Source organism: Anomaloglossus baeobatrachus, chromosome 2 (genome assembly GCF_048569485.1).
Source record: "Anomaloglossus baeobatrachus isolate aAnoBae1 chromosome 2, aAnoBae1.hap1, whole genome shotgun sequence".
In the NCBI taxonomy this organism is placed as follows: domain Eukaryota; kingdom Metazoa; phylum Chordata; class Amphibia; order Anura; family Aromobatidae; genus Anomaloglossus; species Anomaloglossus baeobatrachus.
In genome coordinates this window covers 48,214,321-48,230,327 of record NC_134354.1, presented here as the reverse complement: position 1 = coordinate 48,230,327, position 16,007 = coordinate 48,214,321, and positions in this window count along the sequence as shown.

Here is a 16,007-nt window from a genome sequence, read left to right as displayed (position 1 = left end):
TCTGCACCACACGCACCAAACACCCATTGAGTAGCCTGAGGGGAATAGGGCCACCCAGATGGAGAAATAGTAGAAGGAGGGCCAGAAGTGTTATGCGGGCTTTACACGAGACGATATATCGTGAGATATGTCGTCGGGGGTCACGGTTTTCGTGACGCACATCCGGCATACCGCACGACGTCGTCTCGTGTGACACATCCAAGCGATGCAGTATCGCTCACAAATCGTGAGTCGTGTACTCGTCGTTAACTTTCATAATATCGTTTATTTTCATGGGTGCAGGTTGTTCATCGTTTCCATGGCATCACACGTTGCTCCGTGTGACACCACGGGAACGATGAACACAGCGTACCTGCGTCCCACGGCACCCGCCGGCTTAATGGAAGGAAGGAGGTGGGCGGGATGTTTACATCCCGCTCATCTCCGCCCCTCCGCTTCTATTGGCCGGCTGTCATGTGACGTCGCTGTGACGCCGAACGTCCCTCCCACTTCAGGAAGTGGACATTCGTCGCCCACAGTGAGGTCGTCCAGAAGGTAAGTGCGTGTGACGGGAGTTAAACGAGTTTGTGTGCCACGGGCAGCGATTTGCCCGTGATGCAAAAAGGACGGGGGCGGGTACGATCGCTCGTGCTATCGCACAATAGATCGACTCGTGTAAAGCAGGCTTTAGTTATTGAGTAGAGAGTTGAAGTTCAGCAGTGAGAGTGAGAGGTCATGCTGCGGAGCTGGGCTCCTGCACCCGTCTCAGGTGCCAGACATTGGCCTGGCCAGAAGGAGCTGGAACCCCGGTCGCAGGGGGTAGTGGCAAGGGGCACGGTACTGCCAAAGAGGGCAGTTTGGCGGCCTTGTGCTACAACCGGGCAGGGGCCAGGGCAAGACGGGGTACTCGGACCCTAGGCTGGGAAGTAGCTTCACGCAGCCAGTAATTCACCCGACGAAGACTGAGTCTTCACGAGCCATTCTCCACCAGCTCCAAAATCAGGGTACTAGGTACTAGCACAACTAGGGGGATAGGACTTCCCAAAACTGTCCAGGAAATCCCAAGCGTGAACCCTGAGAGCAAACTCCCCCTGCTAGCCACGCAGGTGAGCGGGACCTGAGTAGTCATAGGCAAAAGGGATCCACAAAGAGTTAAACACTGTGCCAAGGGACAAGGCTTCAGACCAACTAGCAACGCCAAAAGGGCACGGACCCAGCGTGCTCTAACAACAGCAGCAGGACATTCCACGACTTTGCGTAAACCCGGTGTCTGTGTCAGCGTATCTGGACTGTGTGAGTACATTGTGTCCCTTTGCCCCAACGGGTCCCCAGCCATTCCTATCACCGAGCCCCGGGACACCTTCCCCCCTGCCCACGGAGGGGTTAACACCTTAAGCTGCCAGCCCATCGCTCCCGGGCACTCCCTCTCCAAACGCAGCAGCAGTGGTATCCTGCCTTACCACACACCGTGGGTGGCATCACGAACACTATCCAATCCACCAGATCCAACAAAAATCATCCTTTTTATTTCGAGAGGCCACGCGGCCCCGCCTCGGGTCCGGAGACACCTCGAGCCACTGCGGATCCGGATCCGAGCAGCCCGTCAGCTGTCGAGGGGGCGGCACAGTAGCATGCCAGAGCGTGATACTGCAGTAAAACCTAGCCCACTACTACTGTTCTCCGGCCCGCTACAGTTATACAGGTCTTAAGCGGGCTTCACGCGGTACGATCTATTGTGCGATTGCACGAGCAATCGTACGCGCTTCCGTCGTTTGTGCGTCACTGGAAAATCGCTGCCCGTGTCGCACAAAGTTGTTAAACCGCCGTCACACGCACTTACCTGATGAACGACCTCGCTGTGAGCGGTGAACATCCACTTCCTGAAGGGGGAGGGACGTTCGGCGTCACAGCGACGTCACACAGCCGCCGGCCAATAGAAGCAAAGTGGTGGAGATGAGCGGGAAGTAAACATCCCGCCCACCTCCTTCCTTCCGCATAGCCGGCGGGTGCCGTGGGACGCAGGTAAGCTGTGTTCATCGTTCCCGTGGTGTCACACGGAGCGACATGTGCTGCCACGGGAACGATGAACAACCTGCGCTATTAAGAATAAACGATTTTTTAAAAATAAGCGACGAGTACACGATGGACGATTTTTTTACCGATTTGCGATCGCACGTAGTTGTCACACGAGACGATGTCGTGAACGATGCCTGATGTGTGTCACGAAAACCGTGACCCCGACGATGCATCGCACGATAGATCGTCTCGTGTGACGCCCGCATTAGGGTTTCATGTACATTACATGAAAAAGAGCCAAACTGGATGATTTTGGCTGGATTGGTTGACCATCTGATGGGGAAGGGCCTCCAGACCTTTTCCTGACAAATGAAGTCTGGGGATGTAAAAAAATAGGGAAATTCTGGTACTGACTGGTTCTACACTTTTTAGCCAACAAGATCTATTTCTGCTGGAAGCAAACTTTATGGGGGAGCAAACTTTTGCCCCCCTCCCACATCATTCTTATGCCCATTTCTTCCTGGAGGTGACACAGTAAGAGCCTGCTCAGTGTCTGGAGACCTATTTAACAAAAACAACCAGGGCTGACCCTGACATCTAAATTGGTACCATAGGGTTCCAATGCAGAGCACAGCAGTCGGGATGAGTTTATCACCAGCTGCGGCACTCTGCATAGGCTTCAACCAAGACAACAAGCTCTCTGCATGATGAAGTGACTAACTACAACAGTTATTTTATCAACAATTTTTTTATCTCTACTGGCTAACACGGTACAAAGATATATTTTACTTGTAACTACAACAGACAATGACAAACTCAACTTGACTGCTGTGTTCTGCATAGGCAGCAATTGAGATGATAAAGAATCCTACACATCTCTTCTTAATTGTAGTTTTGGGAGATTAGAGTCAGAAGACCTGCTGAAGAAAGGGGGGCTTTAAGCAATTGAAAAAGTGTCAACTGAAAAAAAAAGCCCAAAAACCACTGATGTTATAATAAATTTTAAGTTTTACGTACTTTTTCTAACCTAATTAGGGTTAGAATTAGTATTATGGTTAGGGTTACAACTAGGGTTAAGGATAGGGCAAAGGTTAGGGTTAGTACTAGGATTAGGGAAAGGCTGTCATTAGGGTTAAGGTTAAGTTTAGGAGTAGGGTAATAAAATAGTGCCATAAAAGAAAGAAAAAATGTAATAGAAAAAGTATAAAAAATAAAAACTTTATTTTTAAAAAATGCTGTCCACGGGTTATGGGATGCTAAGTACTTTCCTTGCAGCAGTCACTTGCAAACCTGCCTTTACATTAGTTATCGATTGTTCGGCTGATCAATATCCCAACCCTCAGATACACATGATACACATTTCTGTATGGGGAGAGAGGAGTTAGCCATTGTCAGACTCCTCCTGAAATCTGCTCTACATTACCTGTACCTATATTCGGCCACTTAGCGCACAGGTAGTTACAGGTTACCTTATATTATAGTACAGTTCCCTCCATGGCTGAGGGAATCGATAGAATAAAGCTGTATGAGAGCTGCACCCATGTGGCCATGTGTGGAGACTAGTGATGAGCGAGTACTAAAAAGCTCGGGTGCTCGAAGCTCGGGCCGAGCCTCCCAAGATACTCGTGTACTCGGCCCGAGCACCGAGCCCAATGTTATCCTATGGGAGACCCGAGTATTTTTGTGAAATGACCCCCCGGCAGCATGGAGAAACCCTAAAAATGTCACAAAAGTCTCAGAAGAGTGCTCAAATGACATGGCAACAGCATGGGGAAGACCCCTTGAAGCATTTATCACTGAAAAGTCACAGCTGTGAACAATTTTGTCCGCGTTTTACGCCATTTTTACGGACTCACCAGAAAACCTTCCAAAATGACCCCAAAATGATTTTTCATGGCGGAAATGTTAAGGGCACATACCCAATAGTGAGATAGAGCTGGTGTATGTTACTTTTTGAGATTAATACATGAAAGATTTTACGTGAAAACATTGTGTGGCACTCCGATGTCCCTGAGAAGAGACGTACATGAAGGCCTCTTGAGTCTAATGTGCCCATTTTGAGGAAGTGAGTCTTTGTAGTATTTTCCTTTGCCAGGGCAGTCCAAAATTGTGAGGTTCACCAATGCCCCTGCATACAGACGTGCATGATGGCCTGTAAACCTGAAGTGCCCATTGTAAGGAAGTGGGTCTATTGTAGTATAGCCCTTAGGCAGGGCAGCCAAAAATTGGGAGGCTCCACGTTGTCCCTGGGTAGAGACGTGCATGAGGGCCTGTAAACCTGAAGTGCCCATTGTAAGGAAGTGGGTCTATTGTAGTATAGCCCTTAGGCAGGGCAGCCAAAAATTGGGAGGCTCCACGTTGTCCCTGGGTAGAGACGTGCATGAGGGCCTCAAAACATTAAGTGTCCATTGTCAGGAAGTGGGTGTATTATAGTATAGCCCTTAGGCAGGGCAGCCAAAAATTGGGAGGCTCCACATTGTCCCTGGATAGAGACGTGCATGATGGCCTGTAAACCTGAAGTACCCATTGGAAGGAAGTGGGTCTATTGTAGTATAGCCCTTAGGCAGGGCAGCCAAAAATTGGGAGGCTCCACGTTGTCCCTGGGTAGAGACGTGCATGAGGGCCTCAAAACATTAAGTGTCCATTGTCAGGAAGTGGGTGTATTATAGTATAGCCCTTAGGCAGGGCAGCCAAAAATTGGGAGGCTCCACATTGTCCCTGGATAGAGACGTGCATGATGGCCTGTAAACCTGAAGTGCCCATTGGAAGGAAGTGGGTCTATTGTAGTATAGCCCTTAGGCAGGGCAGCCAAAAATTGGGAGGCTCCACGTTGTCCCTGGGTAGAGACGTGCATGAGGGCCTCAAAACATTAAGTGTCCATTGTCAGGAAGTGGGTGTATTATAGTATAGCCCTTAGGCAGGGCAGCCAAAAATTGGGAGGCTCCACGTTGTCCCTGGATAGAGACGTGCATGATGGCCTGTAAACCTGAAGTGCCCATTGGAAGGAAGTGGGTCTATTGTAGTATAGCCCTTAGGCAGGGCAGCCAAAAATTGGGAGGCTCCACGTTGTCCCTGGGTAGAGACGTGCATGAGGGCCTCAAAACATTAAGTGTCCATTGTCAGGAAGTGGGTGTATTATAGTATAGCCCTTAGGCAGGGCAGCCAAAAATTGGGAGGCTCCACATTGTCCCTGGATAGAGACGTGCATGATGGCCTGTAAACCTGAAGTGCCCATTGGAAGGAAGTGGGTCTATTGTAGTATAGCCCTTAGGCAGGGCAGCCAAAAATTGGGAGGCTCCACGTTGTCCCTGGGTAGAGACGTGCATGAGGGCCTCAAAACATTAAGTGTCCATTGTCAGGAAGGGGGTGTATTATAGTATAGCCCTTAGGCAGGGCAGCCAAAAATTGGGAGGCTCCACGTTGTCCCTGGGTAGAGACGTGCATGAGGGCCTCAAAACATTAAGTGTCCATTGTCAGGAAGTGGGTGTATTATAGTATAGCCCTTAGGCAGGGCAGCCAAAAATTGGGAGGCTCCACATTGTCCCTGGATAGAGACGTGCATGATGGCCTGTAAACCTGAAGTGCCCATTGGAAGGAAGTGGGTCTATTGTAGTATAGCCCTTAGGCAGGGCAGCCAAAAATTGGGAGGCTCCACATTGTCCCTGGGTAGAGACGTGCATGAGGGCTTCAAAACATTAAGTGTCCATTGTCAGGAAGTGGGTGTATTATAGTATAGCCCTTAGGCAGGGCAGCCAAAAATTGGGAGGCTCCACGTTGTCCCTGGGTAGAGACGTGCATGAGGGCCTCAAAACATTAAGTGTCCATTGTCAGGAAGTGGGTGTATTATAGTATAGCCCTTAGGCAGGGCAGCCAAAAATTGGGAGGCTCCACGTTGTCCCTGGGTAGAGACGTGCATGAGGGCCTCAAAACATTAAGTGTCCATTGTCAGGAAGTGGGTGTATTATAGTATAGCCCTTAGGCAGGGCAGCCAAAAATTGGGAGGCTCCACATTGTCCCTGGATAGAGACGTGCATGATGGCCTGTAAACCTGAAGTGCCCATTGGAAGGAAGTGGGTCTATTGTAGTATAGCCCTTAGGCAGGGCAGCCAAAAATTGGGAGGCTCCACGTTGTCCCTGGGTAGAGACGTGCATGAGGGCCTCAAAACATTGTTCCCATTGCAAAGGAGCGGGTCTCCTGTCGTTGTAATGTCCATTCTGCAAAGAATGGGCGAAAAAATTTACCACTGGGGGTATACCTGAAACAAAGGCCTAAGTATTGCAATTTGTAACGGTCATCATCATGGTGGCGCATGAGGAGAAGGAGGAGCAGTCCAGCGATTATCCAAAGTCCAGAAGTGTGTACCCATGGGTGAGTGGAGGTACATGGCAAACTTTAAATTCCGCTCTCATTTGCTGGTGGTGTGGTGAAGTCTGGCCCAATCCAACCCTTGTTCATCTTGATCAGAGTCAGCCTGTCAGCATTTTCAGTTGACAGGCGGGTGCGTTTATCTGTAATGATTCCACCTGCGGCACTAAAAACACGCTCTGACAAAATGCTAGCAGCAGGGCAGGCCAGGACTTCCAAGGCGTAGAGAGCCAATTCATGCCACGTGTCCAGCTTGGATACCCAATAATTGTAAGGCACAGAGGAATGTCGGAGTACAGTTGTTCGATCTGCAAGGTACTCCTTCAGCATCTGGGCAAACTTAGGATTTCTTGTGGCACTACCCCGCACCTCAGGGGCTGTGGTACGTGAGGGGCTGAGAAAACTGTCCCACATCTTAAAGACTCTTCCCCTACCTCTGGCGGATTGGACTTGTGCCTCTCTCGGCTGTACGCCTCGGTTGTCCACTGATTCATGACCTATGCCGCTAGCGTTTTGTGAGGGGAATGCTTTGCCTACTTCCGTGACTATGGCCTTCCGGAACTGCTGCATTTTGGTTGACCTCTCCTCCACGGGAATAAGAGACAAAAAGTTCTCCTTGTAGCGTGGGTCTAACAGTGTTACCAACCAGTAATGATTGTCGGCCAAGATGTTCTTAACGCGAGGGTCACGAGACAGGCAGCTTACCATAAAGTCAGCCATGTGCGCCAGACTCTTAACAGCCAGGACTTCAGTAGCCTGACCAACAAGATGACTGAATATGCTGTCCTCCTCCTCCTCCTCCTCCTCCTCCTCCTCATCTACCCTGTCCTCTGGCCAGCCACGCTGAACCGAGGATATGACTGGTGTGCATGTCATATCCTCAATTTGGCCGGAGAGTTGCTCCATGTCTTCATCCTCCTCCTCGTCATAGTCCTCCACTGCACATTGTGATGAGACGAGGCTGGGCTGTGTGTTATCATCACCCACACCCACTACTGTTTCTTGCTGCAACTCATTGCGCTCCGCCTGCAATGCATCATGTTTGTTTTTCAGCAGAGACCGTTTTAGAAGGCAGAGTAGCGGTATGGTGACGCTAATAATGGCGTCATCACCACTCACCATCTTGGTGGAGTCCTCAAAGTTTTGGAAAATGGTACATAGGTCTGACATCCATCTCCACTCCTCAGGTGTTATGTGTGGAGTTTGACCCATTTCCCGACGGCTTAGGTGATGCAGGTACTCAACAACTGCCCTCTTCTGCTCACATATCCTGACCAACATGTGCAGAGTTGAATTCCAACGCGTGGGGACATCACACACCAGTCTGTGAGCCGGAAGATGCAAACTGCGCTGAAAGCCGGCAAGGCCGGCTGAAGCAGTAGGTGACTTTCGAACATGTGCAGACAGGCGGCGAACTTTTACCAGCAGATCAGACAGCTCTGGGTATGACTTTAGAAACCGCTGAACCACGAGGTTGAGAACATGGGCCACGCATGGAACATGTGTCAGCTGGCCTCGCCTCAAAGCCGCCACCAGGTTCCGGCCATTGTCACACACGACCTTTCCTGGCTTTAGGTTCAGAGGTGTGAGCCAGTGATCTGCCTGCTGTTTCAGAGCTGTCCACAGCTCTTCTGCATTGTGGGGTTTGTCACCTATGCAGATTAGCTTCAGCACAGCCTGTTGCCGCTTCGCCGAGGCAGTGCTGCAGTGCTTCCAGCTTGTGACTGGTGTGGAGGGTACAGTGGATGAGGATGCGCAGGAGGAGGAGGAGGCTGAAGAGCATGACATTCCGGAGCTGTAGAGTGTGGGTGAAACCCTGACTGAGGTAGGGCCTGCAAACCTTGGTGTGGGAAGGACGTGTTCCGTCCCTCGCTCAGACTGGGTCCCAGCTTCCACAATATTAACCCAGTGTGCCGTCAACGAGATGTAGCGGCCTTGCCCACAAGCACTTGTCCACGTGTCTGTGGTTAGGTGGACCTTGGGTGAAACAGCGTTGTTCAGGGCACGTGTGATGTTTTGTGACACGTGGTTATGCAACGCGGGGACGGCACACCGGGAGAAATAGTGGCGGCTGGGGACCGAGTAACGTGGGACAGCTGCCACCATCAGGTCACGGAATGCTTCTGTCTCCACCAGCCTAAAAGGCAACATTTCCAGCGCAAGCAGTCGCGAAATGTTAGCATTTAGAACTGTGGCATGTGAGGTGTTGGCAGTGTATTTGCGCCTGCGTTCAAAGGTTTGCTGAATGGATAACTGAACGCTGCGCTGGGACAAGGACGTGCTTGATGATGGTGTTCTTTCTGCGTAGGCAACTGCAGGTGCAGGAGTGGAGGAGGCTTGTTCGCAGGCAGCATGGACAGGGGATTGGCTCGCATGCACAACCAGCGAAGACGTAGCAGTGACATCAGCAAGCACTGCTCCTCGACTCTGTTGTACTTCCCACAAAGTCGGGTGCTTGGCTGACATGTGCCTGATCATGCTGGTGGTGGTCAGGCTGCTAGTTTTGGTACCCCTGCTGATGCTGGCACGGCAGGTGTTGCAAATGGCCTTTTTTGAATCATCTGGATCCAACTTAAAAAACTGCCAGACTCGGGAAGACCTAACATTTGTACAGGCACCTTGTGTCGTCGTGTTGTTCCGGGGAACGGTTGCCTGACTTCTGCCTGGGGCCACCATCCTGCTTCTTACTGCCTGTTGTGATGCTACGCCTCCCTCCCCCTGTGCACTGCTGTCCTCGCTCTGCATATCCTCCTGCCAGGTTGGGTCAGTTACTGGATCATCCACCACGTCGTCTTCCTCTTCCGCACCCTGCTCCTCCTCCTGACTTCCTGACAATTGTGTCTCATCATCGTCCACCACTTGTTGAGACACGTTGCCAACTTCGTGAGAACGTGGCTGCTCAAATATTTGGCCATCTGTACAGACGATCTCCTCATGACCCACTTCAATATGAGCTGGCGAGAGGCCAGAATGTGTGAATGGAAACGTGAACAGCTCTTCCGAGTGTCCAAGTGTGGGATCATTAATGTCCGAGGAGGACGTGTACTCAGCCTGGTGGTAGGAAGGAGGATCAGGTTCAGAAATGTGCGGTGCAGTATCACGGCTACTGACACTTGACCGTGTGGAAGACAGAGTGTTTGTGGTGGTGCCAATCTGACTGGAAGCATTATCTGCTATCCAACTAACAACCTGTTGACACTGGTCTTGGTTCAAGAGCGGTGTACTGCTGCGGTCCCCAAGAATTTGGGACAGGACGTGCGAGCGACTAGATGTGGCCCTTTGTTGTGGCGAAATTAGAGCTTGCCCACGACCTCGGCCTCTGCCTGCACCACCATCACGTCCACTTCCTTGTTCCTTGCCAATGCCCTTGCGCATTTTGCAATGCTGTGCACTGCTGACGTGTATATTCACTACTTGTGCGTTATATCAAAGTTTGTGGAAATTGCACACAAGTGCACCTGTACGCTGCCACCAACAGGCACACACGTGCGGTTTTAAAAACCAAGCACGGACGCAATAAGAACCTAACAGGTTTTTTTGGGGAGCGACAATTACAGACAAGTTAGACACTATCTGGACTGTTTTACACTGTGTACACCAGCCCCAGATATGATGAAGGCTGGTATACGGTCACCACTAGGAATGGCTATATATACCCTGCCTGCCTGCCTGCCTGTATACTGGTACAATAGTCCTGACAAGGACTCTTCTGGTCACTAGCCTGTATTCAGACCTGGCTATACCCTTCCTGTATATAGCAACAATAGTCCTGAGAAGGACTCTGCTACTGTACTCCGACCTGGCTATACCCTGCCTGCCTGTATACAACTAGAATAGTCCTGAGAAGGACTTTTGGTCACACTGTTTGCAGCCCTGCAACTGAAAAAGCTATAAAGGGCCGCAAAGCTTTCCCTGAATCAGCGACACTCTCCCTGCACTGACTGTCTGGATAGCTGTGAGCAGAGCACAGCGCGCCGGCCGGTATAAAGGCTCGGTCACGCTGTGCAGGCCGGCCAATCACTGCAATTCCACAACTAACAGGGCTGTGGCATTGCAGTGGTCTGCCAGCCAATCCCTGCATGAGGGCTGGCTCTCAAAAGAGCGCCAACATGCAGAAATGAAGACCACGAGTACAGCACGAGTATCGCGAGATTACTCGGTCCCCGCCGAGCAGCCCGAGTACAGCGATACTCGTGCGAGTACCGAGTAGTTACAAGCATGCTCGCTCATCACTAGTGGAGACCTATCTTTCACAACGCCGGGTGTCACAACTGCTTCCCACAGGATCACTGAAGTGCAGCTGGAAGGTTTGGGATTCAGTGTCAGACGAATAGTTTACATGAAACAGCTGAATGGATTTGGATAATAGGACTTTGCTTCAATAGGCTTCTCGTCATCTTCTCCGGCCACTGGCACAAGTTAATGAGATCCTGGGTGGCCCCATTATAATTATTGCCGCACATTTAGCAAAGTAATTGTATACTGTACTTCTGAATGGCCACGGGAAAGTGTCCGAGGCTCAGGCCATTCACTAAGCGTTTAGGTCATAAACTACGATATACGATGTATTGAACAAGGTACAAGGTACCCAGCTGAGTCCGGAACAACGTGAGCTCGGCCAGTGTCCTCAGGAAAAGTTCTCTTCTTGGATACCTGTATCAATCATTGCCCCTTCCAAGCCTAAAACTAGGCATGATGTGTGAAGCCATAGCATGGATGCCACCACCCGGTAGAGAGAGCTCAATTATGGTACGGGAGATGAGAGTGTAGAAACAAGGAAAAAGATTTATTAACTGAGAGGATATATATATATAATATATTAGCCAAGGTATAGTATGACAAAAGGAAGATTCACAAACTCTGTATCGCCCCAGCCAGGGCCGTATTTACCATTAGGCACCCGTGGTCCGGTGCCTGGGGCGGCAGGTTGCGGGGGGCGGCACCTTCAGGCAGCAAAAAAAAAAAAAAAGTTTTTTATTTTTTTTTATTTTTTTTCGGAGGGGGGAAGGGGGAGAGGCACACCTCCATTTATTTGTGCCCACGTAAATTAAGACGCGAATACAAACAAACTGCGGCCGCCGAGCACAGGGAGCTGATTGACCCCGGAACTGCCGACGCCTGCACTTCCGGGGTCACAGGCGCGTGCCAATCAGCTCCTTCCTCTGTGCTGCGTCCACTGCTGTCTGGACGTCACATGCAGAGTTCACAGCAGGACGCCGTGGCGGACGATGCGATGGAAGCCGGTGTCAGAAGAGGATACTCACGTGAGCCAGGAAGATGGCGGCAGGCACTGGATCAGGTAAGTGCTCGCAGAGCTGAAGATTCATAAGGAGCATGGGGGTGTCTCTAATGCAGACCGGAGATCTGCGCATGCGGCGGGAGGCAGAGGCTGATACTGGGGGGAGGCTGGAGGGAGGCAGAGGCTGATACTGGGGGGAGGCTGGAGGGAGGCAGAGGCTGATACTCAGGGGAGGCTGGAGGGAAGCAGAGGCTGATACTGGGGGGAGGCTGGAGGGAGGCAGAGGCTGATACTGGGGGGAGAGAGGCAGAGGCTGATACTGGGGGGAGGGAGGCAGAGGCTGATACTGGGGGGAGGGAGGCAGAGGCTGATATTGGGGGGAGGCTGGAGGGAGGCAGAGGCTGATACTGGGGGGAGGCTGGAGGGAGGCAGAGGCTGATACTGGGGGGAGGCTGGAGGGAGGCAGAGGTTGATACTGGGGGGAGGCTAGAAGGAGGCAAAGGTTGATACTGGGGGGAGGCAGAGGCTGATACTGGGGGGAGAGAGGCAGAGGCTGATACTGGGGGGAGGGAGGCAGAGGCTGATACTGGGGGGAGGGAGGCAGAGGCTGATACTGGGGGGAGGCTGGAGGGAGGCAGAGGCTGAGACTGGGGGGAGGTGTCGCGGGCGGGGAGGAGGGTGTCAGCACACCGCGCTCTCCCCTTCTGCTCGGGTCCGGCAGCTGCTCAGTGGTGGCTCGAGCCGTAGGCCGGATCCCGGGGTTTCTCGAGCGGCACTCCTCGCCCGTGAGTGAAAGGGGGGTTGTTTGGGGTGTTGGGATAATGTCCGTGACGCCACCCACGGTTGTGGTGATGTGTAGCACCACCGCTGCTCAATGCGCGGATCCCGGGGATGGTGATGGGGAGCAGCCAGGTGTTGTGTTGCCCCTCCGTGGGTAGGGGTTGGTGATCCCGGGGCCCGGTGATGGCTTGTGAGGTGCAGGGCCTGGTGGGCGCAGGGACGCGGGGGCAGCGCTGTGCCTTGCGGCACTATGGTACTCACTCAGCCTGAGACTTGGACACAGTTTGTACGGTAAACCAAACGGCTGGTAGGACGGTCCCACAGACGGCTGCTTTGCTTCCCCGGTAGGTGACGGTGATGTCCCTCTTCCTTGCACCTGTATGTACGGATGGTTGCGATGGGTCCCCACCGGTAACCCGCTCCCCGGCTTCAAGCTGGGCCGGAGGAGCACTACACTTTGCCCGCAGGCGCTGGCCCTCAGAGACTGGTGCCCTGGCGGTGGCGGTGCCTCTGTTGTACAGGTTGGACTGTTGCCTTCAATCGGGACTTGGTTGTTGGGGGAATCTACGTCCCCTTCACTGACGGATTCGGCAAATTTGGCGACTCCTAGCCTTGCCGGGGTCCGAGAGGCCCCTGCCCTGGTGCTGACTGTCTTTCGGAACACTGCTCCAGACCACCGGGCACACAGCCAACGGGGTCCTTCCAGGAACTTCCAAACGGTCCCCCTCCGGACAGTCACCGCCGTCGCTGACCTTGCTGTTCTAGCCCTACACACAGCTGGGCTCTCAGGCTTTGCACTCTCTCTGCGCTGTCACCACTTCTTGCTTTCCTCCTTTTCCACTTTTCTTTCCTTCACTTTCACTTCTCTGTTTACTTAGCTCCACACTCAAGCTCCCCCTGAGCTAATCTCGATGTTTACTCAAGCCCTGCCTGGGCTAATCTGCCTGGTAACTTCCTGCCTCCAGAGTTGTGAGCTCCTTGGTGGGCGGAGCCAACCGCCTGGCCCACCCCCTGGTGTGCATCAACAGACTCCTGGAGGAAGGCAACAAGGATTTCTGGTTAGCAGATGTGCCTACCTGGAGTGTGGGGTGTGGTGGTGTTGTGACCTGTGTCCCCTGGCTCCAATGGAGAATACCCATATTCTCCATTGGAGCAGTAGAGATGGCCATATGCATGGTCTCTACCTCTGTTTATGCCATGTGTCTTAGATAGCAAAACCTCTTGTGGATTTATTCTGTCACTTTAGACTCGAACAATATGACAACATCGCCCTAGATCATCGGGAAAACCTCTGTACTGTCCTTTCATATATTTTTACATTGTAATTAGAAGTCGTCCAAACTGAATAACCTCAAGCTTAATAGTTTGATAATTTGTCTTGATCCATAAAAAGCACTTCAATCAAATTTTTATCCTCATAATATATTGCAATTATCATATTATATAGCACTGTGTACTTACAATTGCTCCTTTTTACTCTTTTACCCAGTTAATTCTTCTCTTTTCCATTAAGTCTATTACATCACATATTTAAAAACAGATTAGCTGAAACCTTCTAAGCGCTATATAGAAACAGGAAGTCTCTTTTCGCTGCAAAACAGCAGTGTTTTTCTTGATGAAGGAGTTTGTTCAACTCTGAAATGCATAGATTAATAAAACTACTCTTTTATTGCACAGAATGGAAGGCCTCCCATATTATGAAAGGTTGAAAAAATTGGATTTGTTTAGCTTAGAAAAAAAGACATCTCAGAGGAGATCTCATTTATATGTATAAATACATGTGTGGTCAATACAAAGGACTGGCACATGACTTAGGGGTACTTTGCACTTTGCGACATTGCTACTGCGATATCGTCCGGGTCAAATCGAAAGTGCCGCACATCTGACGCCGGTAACAACGTCGCAACGTGTAAAGGCTAGATGCGCTGATAAACGATCGCAAAAGCGTCGTTAATCGGCGATCTGTGTAGCGTCGGTCATTTTCATAATGTCGCACCAATAGGAGATACGATGTTGTTCCTCGTTCCTGCGACAGCACACATCGCTGTGTGTGAAGCCGCAGGAGCGAGGAACATCTCCTTACCTGCCTCCACCGACTATGCGGAAGGAAGGAGGTGGGCGGGATGTTTACGTCCCTCTCATCTCCACCCCTCTGCTTCTATTGGCCGCCTGCCGTGTGACGTTGCTGTGACGCCGCACGACCCGCCCCCTTAGGAAGGAGGCGGGTTGCTGGCTAGAGCGACGTCGCAGGGCAGGTAAGTTCGTGTGAAGCTGCCGTAGCGATAATGTTCGCTACGGCAGCTATCACAAGATATTGCATGTGCGACGGGGGCGAGGACTATAACGCTCGGCATAGCTATCATCGGCTAGTGATGTCGCAGCATGCAAAGTACCCCTTATTCCTTCCAAAGACAATAATAAGGAGGCGATTCCGGCAGCTAAATAGGAAAGGATTCATTACAGTTAGAGTAGTCAGATTTTGAAATGCTATACACAACATGAGGTAATATAGGCAGACACTATAACAACTTTAAAAAAAACGGCTGGATGATTTCCTCAGTGTACACAACTTTGTCGGTTAGAAATGATTTAGTGACAAAATGTATAATTGGTGGAGTAAGGTTGAACTAGATGGACCTAGGTCTTTTTCAACCTAATTAACAATGTATAACATCACCATCTCCATTGGATATCTTCTTGACCAGCAACACTGCAGAATTATCCATATATCCATTTCCACTATTGCATTTAATCACTTTATGTCATAGAGCTAATGGAAAAAGTGAAGAATTTACTGGGTAGTATGGCGAATTATACATTTGTAAGTACACAGTGCTATATAATTTGATGATTGCAATATATTAAGTGGATAAAAACTTTTATGGCAGTGCTTCTTTAACCTTTGTCAGGCTGCATAATTTTGCCAAAATTTCTCGACCCCTTATCTCGGAAGGGGGTGGAGATATTTTATTAAAATTTGGCCAATATATTCTGGACCAAAACTGCTGAGATGTCACGAAATTTCAGCCCTGTACGGCTTTTCGAAAAAAAAAAGTATTGCAATTTAAAAAGGGAATAGTTACAATTGTACCTATTCAGCCGGACGAAGGTTAAGTCCACCCATTCCTTTAATATCTTTGGTCACCCTCTTAAGCTGGTATCCCACATCTGACATTCACAGTCTGAGGACAGCCCATGATTAAGAGGCTGTTGAATTCAGTTTAGGAGATCCAAAGTGTATCTGTACATTGCAGTCGAACAATAATTATCAGATGTTTGAAACTGGTTTTAGGCCATCACTTCCAAGTTTTGCCCTAGATGCTCTTGTGGCGCCCCAAGACCTGGTCGCCACAACAGCATTGCCCTCCCAAAGGGTTAATGCTGAGCCTGGAGGTAATTGGGAGGTCCATTGGCCAGCAAGTTTAACATCCAACGCAGTTCTCCCTCCGGCCAGCAGGGGGAGCTCTGAACCTGGAATTCCAGGGAGCATTCCTTAAGTCTGACCTGAGGGAGGAAGTAGTGTTCAGTCTGTAGAGAGAAGTGAAAGGAAGCAGACGCAGAGTGTGCTGTCCTGTGGATCTGGGGCCTGGAGCTGGAACAGCTTGGCCCAGGGAAGAGAAGAGACTC